This window comes from Stomoxys calcitrans, chromosome 2 (assembly GCF_963082655.1).
Source record: "Stomoxys calcitrans chromosome 2, idStoCalc2.1, whole genome shotgun sequence".
In the NCBI taxonomy this organism is placed as follows: Eukaryota; Metazoa; Arthropoda; class Insecta; order Diptera; family Muscidae; genus Stomoxys; species Stomoxys calcitrans.
The window spans coordinates 169,144,147-169,156,962 of NC_081553.1; the positions used below are offsets into that span (position 1 = coordinate 169,144,147).

Here is a 12,816-nt window from a genome sequence, read left to right on the forward strand (position 1 = left end):
TATACAAACACAAACGCATATTTCACACTAGCACTCACACACACACACTGTTATATACTCTCATAAAAACTGTAACACTGGAAAGCACCCAAAATCCTTTGATAAAAAAATGTGTCTGTTACTCACGCTGTCTGTCACAGATAGCAAAAACAAAAGTACAACAACAAGACCACCAGCAAGAACACATGCGAAAAGGGAAAGCAAAAGTGTGTGAGGACCCACTCTACCCAAACGGTAGCCGCAGCCTTTGAACATGTTTTCGAGAAATCTTTTAACGAAAGGGGTGAACCGGCAGGGAAGGGGGAAGATGGTGGTTTTGTATGAATGACAGGAGAAAAACTACTTTGCCTGAATGTTTGCAGTGAGTCTCAAGCACACGCAACAGCAATCTCACAGATTAAGGCACAATTTTCTTTCATTAGTCTCATTGGGGGCAAACATATCGCATCATCGCTCACTCCAGCCATACTCACATCCACTTTGATAGACATGCATCGTCAAAATGAATGAATTGTAGGGCATAATTCATTTACATTTGGGTTTTCAAACAAAAATGATTTCTACTGCGACCATAAAAGCCTGCAGGGTTAACCGATGATGATGATGCGAAGGACTTGAAATTAAAATTCAATTCTTTTGGACAACCAATTATTTGTTGAAGGACTTGATCCTAAACCAATGTTTGCCTTTGGATGTATGTTCGTGAATTAATTAAAATTCAAATATGTACTTATTCAAGCCTTCATACATTTACTTCTTTAATTGTTGTTTTATTCTCGGCTCAAGAGTTCATTGACTGCGCGACGACCATCTGTTTGCCACTGTCCCTGCCGACCAATGGTTCTTGTTAATTAAAAGTTGCTTTACTAGAAGGATCGATATACCACATTCATAGATGTCGTGTGTTTTGGACAGACCAAAACTTGTAAGGGTGGTTCTCAGATTGCGAACTCAATAACTGTGAGCAAAGTGATGTGTGTATGTAAATTACAATAACTTAACAGCCAAATTAGTTTCCCTGAAAACTTTTCACTTTCCCACACCCACAGGGGATTTAGAAACTCCAGATACTTCTACTTAAACCTTAGAACGTATGGTGGATACCATGATAAAAAGTAGGACATTCAGCGAACTGCTCAAATACAAACAGCATGCTTATGTCAAGGGGGAAGATGGTTGGAGAATTCCCTGCACGAAGTTGTGCATAAAATAGAAGAATCCTTTGATACCAAGACGTACACATTGGCGGTATGCAATGATATCGAGGGGACTTTTGACAAGATGCGGATCGTCACACTCAACCAATCCTTAAATCTGGAACGGATGGACCAGGCCCTTAGGGACTGCATAAACGATATGCTAAGAAGCAGGTGGATAAATTATGGGTCCCATGACATAAATTAAAAGGCTGAAAGTAGCAAAGGGCACGCCACAGGGGGCATGGGCGATCACCATAGATAACCTATTACGGATGCTGACTGAGGATTGACTTGAACCCGTCTGCTTGAATGGTATAATGCTAGTAGGGACCCGAATCAGTTATACACATGTGTTGGAGATGGCATCAACTGGGCTAGACCCAAGGATCTCAATGTTAACCCTGAGAAAATTGAAATCTGTCTGTTCACTGGAAAGACGAAGGTGGGCCAATTTGACGCACCACATTTCCTAAACAAAACGATTTCGATATCAGACAAGGTTAAATATTAAAAAACGATTTTGGACAGGAATTTGAATTGGAACTGTCACATTCAGGGGCGTATCAGGAAGGTTCACAGATATTGGGTACTATGTAGACGGGCCGTAGGCTCCAAATGGGGCCTATGCTATACATAGGTAGAGATGGGTTTCTACCGGGTAAATACCCAACGCTTGGGTATTTATTGGGAAAATACCCAATAAATACTTATTGGGAAAATACCCAATAAATACTTATTGGGTAAATACCCAATAAATACCTTTTTTGGGTATTTATAATTTTGCCTATAACTTGGACTGTTTCAAATTTCATCAAAATCGGATGAAAAATTCTTCTTTTATGGGCTCAATACTCTATATCGAGATCGGTCTATATGGCAGCTATATCCTAATATGGTCTGAATTTGACGATATTCAACAAAAAGGTTAAGAGGGCTAGCAGAACTCACTGTGCCTAATTTCATTAAATTCGGATGAAAAATGCTCCTTTTATATAGACCGACCTGGACCACATTTGACAGGAATGGGTAGGGACCTACCAGAACTCACTGTACCAAATTTCATCGAATTCGGGTAAAAATTTGATCTTTTATGACCTCAATACCATATATCGGGAAATCGGGCCGTCGGTCTAAGGGCAGCTATATCCGATCTGAACCACACTTCGCAAAAATGGGTAGGGGTCTACCAGAACTCACTGTGCCAAATTTTATTGAAATCGGATGAATACAACTAAAATCCGATTTTATGAGATCAGAAGATCCGGTTTATATACAAAGAATGCGAAATCATCAGAAAATTGTTTGAAAAATATTTGTATACCCAAGATATCTGCAAAATTTTAAATACCCAGCTTTTGGGTATAAATGGGTAAATTTCCAGGTATTTACCCAATATACCGGGTAAATACCTTTTGGGAATTTACCCATCTCTATACATAGGTAATGTTGAAAAGAGGTATTAATCCACCCCATGAAACTATAGACATACACCCAATCGGCTTGTATGTATACTATACTTATGTCTCAGCAGTTTGGTGAACTGCGTTGGATAAAAAGTGCAACGTAAAGGAAATACAACAGGTTCAGAGAACATGTTGTCTTGGCATAGGCGAGGCGAGAAAGACCACTCCAACTAGGGCACTGGAGACTAATCTAGATATCCGACAAAAGAGGCATCCACCGCAGCGATGAGAGAATGGATAGAGTATAGGACCAAGTCACACCATCGCGGTATAGTCGAGGCTACGATAGGAAACCTGGAAGGTATGGAGGACGTTACCGATGGGATAACTGATGCGAAACTTAAGGTCGAGTGCAAGCCACGGCTGCCAGTGTTATAGTTTTGAATTAACGGAACTCTGTTGTTGCCACCTGGAAGTGAGTGTGAATATCTTTACGGACAGTAAACTGGCCGTATCATAAGCACGTTTATAATCCGAGCACGTTTATAATCCGATTTCGCTCAAATTCGTCACAGTGCCTTATGTTAGGCTTTTCGATATCCGTGTCGTATATGGTTCAGATCGGTCTATATTTGAATATGGCTACCAAAAAGACCAATATTTTGATCTACAAAATTTAACAATGTGACTTGTACTTATTAGACCAGTCAATATCCGAGTCGAATTTGGCCCAAATCGGACCATATTTCGATAAAGCTGCTATGTGGGCACAAATTATGCATTTTTCACCGGATTATGACGACAGCAGTTTTACTTGTATACTAGAGGTGGTGGGTATCCAAAGTTCGGCCCCGCCGAACTTAACGCCTTTTTACTTGTTTAATATTGGAACCAATAAATGCAACAAGACACCAAAAAGATTTTCAAAAAAATTTTTTTTTTTTTTGAATTTTTATGCTATAAAAAATTGCAGACTTTTGTCAAGCTTGTTTTCCCCCATAACATGACCTTATGTTTATTTAACTCATTTCATTATTCCATTTTACGCCAATCAAAACTACGTTGGGATACCTCTTTTCTAACGGAAGCTAGAATTATTCTAAGAAAGTTTTATTTTGAAGTATTTTTCCACTCACTCCTCCTTAAGGTTTAAGATCCTAGAAACCAACCAAAAATAAAGCAACCATGTGAACAGAACCCAAACATCATAACAACACTCTCTTCTTCAGCCCCGTAATTATCATAGAAATATGTGATCAGACTATATTCAATCCCCTTGCCATTTTTCTCCGTTTTCAATCAATTCTCACGGTTTCAAGCGTCAAACGCAACACTTACGTCTTTCGCTTATTTGTTTTATTGCCGCAAGGGGAAAGGGCACAAGTCTTAGATCGCAGACAGAAAATGCTTAATTCAGAAAGCATATAAAAAATTTATGAGTTTTTAACGACTTTTTATTTTAGCAAAACAAAGCTAAACAACCGTTGTTTTTGGATCATTATTCTTTGACTAGTTTCTTTTGTGCTAGGAGGTGATATTTGTGACCTCTGTGAAAAAAATATAGCAGGGGAGTGAGCTGCATTTACTCTCAAAGTGGGTAACTGACTTTTCAAATAAAAATGAAATTAATAAAAAAAGGTAAAGTAATCTAGATTTTTTTCGCAAAATTTTCAATCTTCATTCTTTGAAGGTAGTAAAATAAATGTATTAATGTTGTGTGGTGGCCAAAATGAAAATAAGACTGTATGCGAGAATTGCTCTCCATATTTGTTTTACATTTCTCTGTTTGAATGAAAATTCATTTCTCCGGCAAAAAGATTGATGTTTTTCAAAGAATGAATATAATATTAAACAAAATTATTAATCTTTCCTTCATTACCTAGCGTTAATCCAAAAAGAAGTTGTTTTTAAAACCAAAAGACGAAAACGATGCCTACACCCATGCGCATACATAAAATTTTTTTTTAATTTTTGTCAGTACTTGGCATTGATGATGTCAATTTTATCTCTTTTTAGATTCATTCTTTGTTTACGTTTTCTCCAATATGATGAAATTTTTAATCGTCAGATTTGACATCCCTAATGATGTTCATGGGGCCTATCCACTTTATGTTTTAGCAAGTGACTTAACCTTATATTAGTGAATCCTGAGTGATAAGTGTATGAAAGTGTCATCTAACCAATACAACAATGTTCTTAATACGTTTCCAATGGATGATGCATTTGCCTACATAAAATTGATGTTTTTAACAAAATAGTGTGGGCATCTATTGTGAATGACAGAGTAAAGCTTTATAAAAAAAGTAAATAAAAATTTTATGAATAAAGGGTGATTTTTTTGAGGTTAGGATTTTCATGCATTAGTATTTGACAGATCACGTGGGATTTCAGACATGGTGTCAAAGAGAAAGATGCTCAGTATGCTTTGACATTTCATCATGAATAGACTTACTAACGAGCAACGCTTGCAAATCATTGAATTTTATTACCAAAATCAGTGTTCGGTTCGAAATGTGTTCATTCACCGTAACGTTGCGTCCAACAGCATCTTTGAAAAAATACGGTCCAATGATTCCACCAGCGTACAAACCACACCAAACAGTGCATTTTTCGGGATGCATGGGCAGTTCTTGAACGGCTTCTGGTTGCTCTTCACTCCAAATGCGGCAATTTTGCTTATTTACGTAGCCATTCAACCAGAAATGAGCCTCATCGCTGAACAAAATTTGTCAAAATTTGAACACATTTCGAACCGAACACTGATTTTGGTAATAAAATTCAATGATTTGCAAGCGTTGCTCGTTAGTAAGTCTATTCATGATGAAATTTCAAAGCATACTGAGCATCTTTCTCTTTGACACCATGTCTGAAATCCCACGTGATCTGTCAAATACTAATGCATGAAAATCCTAACCTCAAAAAAATCACCATTTATTTGCTCTCTTTATCGCGAATTGCTTTGACAGTTTAGCAAATGGCGATATTTTTGTACTTTATGGTTTGCATATACAGTGCTAATATGAAATATAACTTACTAAAGGTGTCATCTCACTACATGTTCTTGTCTTTTGACATGTCAAATTTTGCTATTGTTAAAGTTGCACACATAGTGTGATATGAATGAACATAACACATGAAAATCACCTTTCAAAATAGCACTGTTATTTGTACGATTAGAACGGTGCTCTATTCCTTCTGACAAAAACATTGAGAAATCATCTGTTTTTGTTGTCAGTTGAATGAAAGCAACCCCAAATTAAATTGTTTTCACAACTTTATGATTTAGATCGCTTTCTCACAATTTAAATAATTTGTAGACATACAGGGTGGCTGATGAAAGCCGCTACCAAAAAAAAATGTAATAACTTTTTTTCTATTTAATAATAATAATTTAATAATTAATTTAATTAATTAATTAATTAATTTAATTAATAATAATTTAATAATTAATTTAATAATTTAATTTAACATGAATAAAAGAAAAATGTATTCCATACACCGAAAAAAAAATGTAGCAATATTCATCATTGTAGCAATATTCATCAGCCACCCTGTATGTCTACAAATTATTTAAATTGTGAGAAAGCGATCTAAATCATAAAGTTGTGTATAAAACCAGCTTTTGCTCAGATTTTTAGGTTATGTTATATAAAAATAACATACTAGTGTGATGGCAAAAATGATGAATCGTATGTAAATTGGCAATTTTGACACACATAATGAAATACCAATGATACATAAAAAGTGACATGTCATAAGAAAAGAACATATAGTGTGATAGAGCCTTAATATAACTCACGTGTTTGATTTTTGTTTAGGTTATGGATTTTTCATTAAAGTGTTTAATGCTTCAATAATTGATTTATTTTTTGTTTCCAGCCTCTCATAACCCCTTTCAACTAAGTGTAACATGTCAAATGTTTTCATTTATTTACATTCAACATTGCGAATATCTATTTGGCAAATGCCATCTCCACACAATCAGCCAAACACCCTCATACATAGCAGCAGTGTTATGCCACCACCACCACTGTTATGCCATATGTTCAATTATATCAATAACGAAAACAACTTCTAGAACGTCACTTCCGTCGGCGATTATTTTGCTATACTGCTGAAGCCTCAACATAACTCTCTTACACATACACAGGGAACAACAACAACAAATTATTCACAGCATGGCCGGCCACTGTTAAGTAAGAAAGCAGCAGAGCGAGCTAAGTTAGCAGCAGCGGCATTCGGTTTATGTGTAGGTGTGAGTGCTGAACTTAGACTCTAGTGTTTGCTTATTCTCTCGTCTTGAGTTTCCTGTTTTGTTGTTGTCTCCCCAAAATGAAATGAAATGAAAAGCAAAGACGAAAAAACACAAAAATTATGTGTGCTTTTGCCAAAGAGAGGAAGAGAGCAATGTGAGTGAATGAGTAAATAAATGAGTGTTTATTGGCAGGCTTGCTATCGCGGTGAATTGTTTGTAGTTTTTGTTGTGCACATATGTATATTTGTATATATGCAAGTTTGTGGGTTTGTTTTATTTTTATTGTTTTTTGCCTTCGGAATTTATTGTTTTGTTTTAATTTACAAGTAATTTGCGTGTTTTTGTATTTCGTTTGCTTATTTCTTCTTTTTTGTCTTCTACTACTACTTTACCTCAATTGAGTTTAAGCGGCATTGTGCCTCCCGTGGAAAAACTTGTTTACAACTTTCGTATGTAAACGGGGCACAGCGGCCCCCATAGTTTTGCCGCCGTTCATGATTTTGTGATTTTGTTGTTGTTGTTTTTCAAAAAATTAACAGCACTAATTTGCTGTTTTTTTCGCTTCTTATTGTTTTTGCCGCTAGAATTATTCAACAATGTCATTCACCACAAGAGGAACGACATTACACGGATAAAAGGAAAATTAAGAAATAAAGATAAATAAAACCGGGAATTTATTTTTAGACTTTGCGACATATGTATGTACAAATGTGTGTTTCACTGAAAATTTGTACATGGAAAAAAGTCAATCTGTGGTGGGGATTATTTACAGTGAGTTATTTAAGCAAATTTAATAATTTTAATGAAGGGCTCTTTAAGAAGGGCAAAGCCCGAATGTAGCATGAAATGTAGGTAATTATCAAAGTTTTGGGACTCGCTTCTAAGAAAAACCACAATATGTTGATATAAAATGAGCTTATAATGCTGGCGTCATTGAAAAGAAATTCTTAAGATTGCCAATGGGTACTAAAGGCCGATGAAGAAGGGGTGTAAATGGGATACAAAACATTGTGCCCACTTTGTTGTGATAATACTAATTGTAGTTTACATCGAATTTTACACATACATATGTATTTATTATGCATGTCAGGTTTACACATTTCTTCAATTAGCTAAAGTTATCTTAGAGTTTTGTAATATGAAGTAGGTACAATCGAAATATAACTTTCTACATAATCTTGTGGTATCCCTGTTATTGCTATACAGCTATTTTTCCACACAATTCCATAGATATCGCTGTAGGTAGATAGTCCTCCACCTTTTTCATATAACAGGGCTTGCATACATTTTTGCTTTGGTTTTACTGTTTCCTTTTCTTCGCTACCTCTCCACACTCTCTTGCCATGCTATATAAAATATAAACAACAACAGTCAAATTCACAAACACTCATCTATGCATTGCTCTCCAACTAAATAATGCCAAACACTAAAGAAATGAACTTCATTAAGGTCGGCTGACTGGTCTGTCATGGGGCAATGAAACGAAACGCAACGCAACGTAAACGAAGAAGCACATGGAGAATCAGAAGAAAAAATGATTTTGGGTGGAGGCTCTCAACCACATATGTTTGGCAAAAGGAACAAGTAGATTGGACTCACCACATACTTAGCCAATGTGAAGTAGCAATTATTTATAGACAGTAATTAAAAAGCCACCATTCAAAATCATAAAAAATTAAACTAGAACACCAGCCAGCATTCCGTATTTCATTAACCTCCTTCTCACGCTCTCACTGAGTTATGAACTCAACACTGGCTCATAAAAACTCATGAAATATAATAAGTTGTGTACATTTAAATAAAATAAATGATGACAGTTAAAAGTTGAAATGTCCACATAATCGGTTCATTCGTTCTCGTATTCTTGTTACTCAGTAGAATGGCCGGTAAAATTTACTTATTGCTTTGCATCGGCTTTATTTCATGAACTAAGCGAGAGAGAGGGAGAGAGAGAGAGAGAGAATCAAATCCTCCTCGTCACATTCGAAAATCTCCGCCTTTTTATTATTTTTTCATTAAGTTCATCGTTACTGTGTAAGTAAACTGTGAATGAGATTTGCTCAAAATGTTTAATGAACTTCTTTTACTTTGCTTGGGCTATTGTTGTTTCGTGCTATTAATCACATTAATCGCTTTGCTTACAGTTATTCTCTCAGTTGTCTGAGGAATTCGTGTGAGTATAGAAGTAGAGTAACCAGAGGATTTTTTTTTGTTGAAATGTAAGAATCATGGCAACAAATACGTTTAAGCTTTTCTTTGACTCATCGAGTGTTGATACATGGTTCGTTTGTTCACATCGAAAAATGTAGAAAAAAACATGTGTGACAAATAAACGCTTAGAACTCAAAGATAGCAGTTAAAAATAATAAATCCTAGTTTGAAATCTAGGCAAGATTGTGTTGGTACATACAAATTCCTTTAATTATTTAAAAAAATGGATAAATTTGTTTAACATTTGTTTATAACTGCTCCAAAACCGATCAGCGTACTCTGCACTCAACACTTCGACTTATTATTATAGAATTCAACTTACACCTCACGTACTCTCTTCCTCTTTTCACGAGAAAAACTGTCAAAATTCGTATAAAAAGTTATAAATGGAAAATGTTTGAAAAACTGATATCGCTTTTTTAATTGAAAAGGTGGATATTAAGTTCAAATATTAAGAAAGGTCGCATACAAATATACTGTGGTGGATATTAAGTTCAGATTTCAAAGTGAAACTGTATACAAAACAATCTGTGAAGAATTTTTAATTTGCGGTACTCGGTTCTGGTGCCGAAGAAAATGCAAACACTTTCTTTAGAAGTGGTACTAAGTTATATTGGTAAAAAGTAGCGACAAGTCGCTGCATCAATATAGATGTCGCTTCAATTCATTGAAAATATAACAAGTAAAAGCCTGCTAAGTTCGGCCGGACCGAATCTTATATACCCTCCACCATGGATCTCATTTGTCGAGTTCTTTCCCGGTATCTCTTTTTAGACAAACAAAGAATATAAGAAAATAATTGCTATGCTGATTGAATTGAATGTTGAAGATCACAGTAGAAGTGTGTGTAAAATTTTAGCCAAATTGAATAAGAATTTCGCCTTTAAGGGGCTCAAGTGTAAAATAGAGGCCACCGTAGCGCAGAGGTTAACATGTCCGCCTATGACGCTGAACGCCTGGGTTCAAATCCTGGCGAGATCATCAGAACAAATTTTTAGCGATGTTTTCCCCCCTACTGCTGGCAGATGTTCTTAGATAATTCACATTTATCTATATTCACAAGCGCCACCAACCAGTCCATGTGCGAAGTTCAAGTTTTACCACCAGCGTTTATTTTGGTAAATTGTTTTATTTGCGTTCTAACAAGTTGGAAAAAACAACGTGCACGCTTTTAAGCCATGTTCTAAATTCAATCGCATGGAAATTGATTGCAAAATATGCCGCATTATTTTGAACCTGAGTTGTTTGCGACCCAGTTCGAGAGCAGCTTATTATACCCTACACCATAGGATGCGGGTATACTAATTTCGTCATTCTGTTTGTAACTACTCGAAATATTCGTCTCAGACCCCATAAAGTATATATATTCTTGACCGGCATGACATTTTATCGTCGGTTTAGCCATGTCCGTCCGCCTGTCCGTCTGTCAGTCGAAAGCACGCAAACTTTTGAAGGAGTAAAGCTAGCCGCTTGAAATTTTGCACAAATACTTCTTATTAGTGTAGGTCGGTTGGGATTGTAAATGGTCCGATTCGGTCCATGTTTTGATATAGCTGCCATATAAACCGATCTGGGATCTTGACTTCTTGGGCCACTAGAGGACGCAATTCTTATCCGATTTGGCAGATATTTTCCATGGCTAGTTTTGTTATGACTTCCAATAACTGTGCTAAGTATGGCGCAAATCGGTATATAACCTGATATAGCTGCCATATAAACCGATCTGGGATCTTGACTTCTTGAGCCTTTAGAGGGCGCAATTCTCATCCGATTTTGTACAACGGCCTCTCTCATGACTTTCAACATAGGTGTTAAATATGGTCTGAATCGATCAATAGCTTGATACAGCTCCCATATAAACCTATCTCCCGATTTTGCTTCTTGTTTTTTCTTAAAACATTTCGAATACGTGTGCACAATCACTATAAGCGTGGTAGCGAACTTTTTGTAATATGAGAAAAAATGTCCGCAAAAGTTTTATACGAACAAATTGGTATTGATAACACTTTTAATAAAAGAAGAATTACAGGCTATGAGAAGAATTATTTATTTTTTCGTCGATTCCTCTTTGAGCTTTTCGTTTTTATTTATTGCTAGAGTTGCCAAAGAGAAAAAAAAACAAATAACGATTTCTGTGGCAATTAGAGAATAACATGATCGTTGATACAAACGATTTTTCTGTCGACAAATTTAACTAAACGATGTTCGTTATAAGTTATAGAATTGCAGTACAGGTAATGCTATGTCTATACTGACTTGTTTTGGAAAACAAGTCGTTTTTAGAGCATTATAAATGGAAAGCGAGTCGTTTGCTCAAAACAGCTTTGGTCTGAACATAGAATAAGGTTGAAAAGAGATTGCGGATATTAATCCTTCTCATGCCACTATGGCCAAACACCTAAGCCATTAATTGATTTCTTGTTCGCTCAAATACTTAAAAGTAACCTCGAAAAAATCTAATTCCGGAATTCCGTGCTACCAACATAATACCACTGTTTAAATCAGGCACTAAAATAGATGCATCGAATTAGAGAGGTATAGCAAAACTAAGTGTCATTCCTTAGTTAATTAAAAACATTATTACAGACATGCTTTCTCATCAGGGGTATCTCCTTTTTATCATCTTATGTCAGCAAGGTTTTCGGAAATCGCGTTATACTGTCACAAGCTTTTTTGAATTCACGACTTTAGTTAATGAGAGTGTTAGAGATATATTACAAACTGATATAGTCAACGTTAACTTCAGTAAAGCTTTCGACAAAGTTAGTCATAAACTGTTGTTAATAATGTTCCTCTCACTAGGTTTTTGCAATTCGTTAATATTGTGTATTAAATCTTACCTTGACAATCGTTCCCAAAGAGTGAAATTCGAAAGTACCTTGTCAAAGAAAATAAATGTAACCTCCCCATGTGCCCTATGATAGCCATCTCGGCCAAATTCTTTTATATAATTTAATAGCCATCTTCCAGATGTTATGTTTGCTTACATAATCCTACTTTTCGACAATCCTACTGGCATTGAGAATTTACAATTAGACAAGATTAGTTAATTTTTTGGAGCGTAGCTAACTTTAATATGGTTCTGTAATTTGGGACGCAAAATATATAATTCATTGTAAAAAGATTAAATCATTCCAACCCCAGGCCCACTCTGTCCTCTATCTTTAATCCATTCATGTAGCATCAACTTCCAGATGGTAATACCAGAGTTCCCTCAATCCAAGACTGTGCCTAACGCTGGCAGCAGTATCTCGCACTCAACCTCAAGTGTCGTCTCAGGTATCCGATCCGACAACCCTTCCATTGCTTCTAGTTTCCAATCATCGCCTTGACTATACTGTGATGGTGTAACTTGCTCCTATCCTCTACAAATTCCCCATCCCCTTAAGTCTTATAACCGCAGTGACTAGCTCACACTAAATCTGTATGTCTATGGGTCGGATATCTAGAATAGTCTTCAGTGCTTTAGTGGGAGTGGTCCTCATAGCCCTGTCTATGCCAAGACAACACGATCTTTGACAGTATTGTATTATCCTTACGTTGCACTTTTTTTCCATCATAATTCTCCAAACTACTGAGGTGTAAGTAGGTATTGGTCTAATCACGTTCCTGTGGAGCCAGTGGATCATTCTCGGAGTCAGGCCCCATTTGCAGCCTGTAAATAAAACGTTATTTAAGAAATCAGAATATTTTTCACAGTCCTTGTAGTGATTGGTTCACTCTATCCCGACTCTGCTGTAACTATAAA

General features: G+C 36.1%; 1 protein-coding gene across 2 annotated transcripts in view; it reads left to right on the forward strand.

Annotated features, from left to right (window-relative positions):
• The window catches only part of LOC106081464 (transcription factor E2f1), a 238,157-nt gene that overhangs the window by 160,609 nt on the left and 64,732 nt on the right, over nt 1–12,816 (forward strand). The window lies entirely within an intron of this gene.